Genomic DNA, 2,920 nt, shown 5'->3' on the forward strand with positions numbered 1-2,920 from the left:
CTTGGCGAAACATAACGTAGTAAACAACACTATAATCATAACGTAGAAACCTCCTGCGTTACATTGGTACCGCGAGAGTCGCTCAAGTTCCTGGTTGCGGCCACTTCCAAGGTGCTACCATATACGATCACTCTGCCGTCGCTAACCTCTGCCTACCGCTTCAGGCTGACGATCCTATATCAGCGCCGTAAAGTCGGCTAGGTAAGTAAGACTATTCTTTGCCGGTTTAGATCTAAGTCATTATGTTTAGGTTACCCATTGTCGTGTTAGACCATGTAATTCATTACTGTCGTCGATTCCTGACGTATGCGCGTCCTGTACGAGCGTTGCGGTCACCGCGCTACGTGCATTAGTTATCGCACACCTTCGCACATACCAAAACGGCTTAACTAATATCACGTCTGATAACTAACGGTCTGATAACTAATATCACACTTGCTCGAATAATCTACACCTAATCTCCAACGACGTTCGTCGCATAACCCCGTTTCGCGCAGCATGCGCTTAACGATTTTCGGCAGCATGGTGGCGAACTAAGCGCCCGTATGGCAACAAAATTTTACCCCCCCGCCCGGAGGGCGACGAATTCGTACAATTCAACGGCTGAAACACAGAGCCGCCTAGCCCACAATTTTTTTAGACAGAAGCACGCACAGAGACAATTGCTTCATCGTAACCCTGCTATGCCAGCTGATGCTATCGAACTTGTGGCTGACAAACGCGTACTCGAGTCATCTCTGGCGGCACGACGACAAAGCCGTAGTAACCCCTACGACATGACAGAACCTATGGACGTTACTACGATACAACGACTAACCCCATCCAACCTCATTAGAGAAGTGCGCAGCATGCGCACGTTAATTTCACAGCCCGCGCCACAGGTCCCGTCACCCTTCATGAATCAGTCATCCGCTCATGGCGGCTGGACGATTACGGCCATTACGGCCATAACAGACGAGGCGGCCATTACAACGCTTAAGCGGACGCGCTTTCTCGTTTACTTCTGACGCGCCTACGTCCAAGTCACCTCATAACTCATTAATCGTCCCCACCACCTCACCACCGCTCGGCAGTATGGCCTCACAACCCATGCACCAAGTGGTAATGTCTTCACCCGACGTTGAGGCCTCACAACCCTCACCCGAGTAGGCTTCACTACCCATACACCAAGTCGTACTGCCATCGCCCGACGCTGAGGCCTCACAACCCTCACGCCGAGTAGGCACGCAGGACGATAATCACGCCGCTTGCTGCCCCCTTCCTGACGCAAGGATACACAGCGCGGAGCCAGCTCGGCTCAGTCAGGAAAGCTCGCACCCTCACTGCTCGCGCACGCACGCACGTGTAAGTTCACACGCACGAATGCACGCACGTGTACGTGCACACGCACGTGTACGTGCACACGCACGCACGCACGCAGCACGCACGTGTACGTGCACTACATAAACAGTGCTTTCTATTAGAACATGTGGTCATTCATCTGTAAATGTCAACCAGCACGATTTGCTTCTGCCAACCACAACACATAACAAATACACGTTACCTGATCTATGACGTCACGTGAAACATTGCTATTAGGCCTGCGCGATGGCGTGTGCATATGTTTGCTAGTGAATTAGACCCGCTAAAAGTTGAGACTGTTCGCTGGCAGCAATTGATACGTGCGCCGGCCTTTCGATTTGGCGCACGGATCAATAGCTGCCAGCGCGTGATACTTTCGTAAGACGTTCCCGCGGTCGCGTGCGCCTTGCCGCGGAACTGCGCGCAAGATTCGCGCTTAGCGGGCAGGATCAACACCTCTCAGGCGACGCTTCTCTGGTATCCGGTCTCTCATCTGGATCCAAACAACTAGGACACGCAGAAGATATTAGTACTTACCGATTCGCCGTTGAGAACATGCCGTGTTTGATGCAATGATACGGTTTGTTCTATATCGCTCTCCACTCTTGCGTTGTTCGCAAAGGAATACCCAAACTCGGCTGGTCACAGCACCACAATGTAGGCGTGTTATTCGCACTACCGTTGTAAAGGTTCTGTAATAGACTAGAGATAGATAAAGACAAGACAAGAAGTAACGTTCACTAGTGTTTTATTACATCATACAAACATGAAGTCTCAGTGTACTACCGAATAGAAAGAGCGTTCAACTACATAGTACCCGTATCACGCAACTTACACCTTTCTCAGTTGGTGTCTTCTACAAAGAATCCCGAGGCGCGGCCGCGCTCCACTATTTATACCACGTTCCTTCTCCTACGTCACCTCTCGTTATAGGTTCCTTCTCTGACCAACCGACCATACCAAATACGGGGAAGGGCAGTCCTACGACTGCTACATCACCCTACCGAATATGGTGGGGTATTAGCGTCTCCGCACTTGGCTGGAATCCATGGTCCGATTCTGGCCCTGATGTCATAGATCATCTGGCCAGTGTCTAGGCTGTCACAATGCGCAATATCTCGGCACGAACTCGGGAACCTTAGCCATGAGTTTGGCTACTGCTTACTCTCCCGCGTTCTCGGCTTGCTCGATCTAGCGTCCACTCACAGCCTGTTGTGACATCTCTTCCGACACTGCGGCGCCAAGATTGCGTTTCCCCGCATCGCCATCGCTTTCGCGTGGCATATGGAATTTGCCCGCTTACAATATAACGCCTGTCGTACCGTAGTCGCTACTCTTAGGGCCACTACACTACTGTACTGAAAATACTTCTATATATAGTTATATAGCTCGCTAGCCTATAAACTAAGTAATTATTGGTCCACTGTAGCCACAGTTATACCATTTCGCTTTACATTACGTTGTCTTATGCCATGAAACAGTTGTAGAGCCTAGGTTGGCTATAGTACTAGAGCTAGGCACTGTACTGCAGTACGCGCGCGCGCGTGCGTGTGTGTGTGTGTGTGTGTGTGTGTGTGTG

The sequence above is a fragment of the Priapulus caudatus genome, unplaced genomic scaffold (genome assembly GCF_000485595.1).
Source record: "Priapulus caudatus unplaced genomic scaffold, Priapulus_caudatus-5.0.1 Scaffold625, whole genome shotgun sequence".
Taxonomy (NCBI): domain Eukaryota; kingdom Metazoa; phylum Priapulida; class Priapulimorpha; order Priapulimorphida; family Priapulidae; genus Priapulus; species Priapulus caudatus.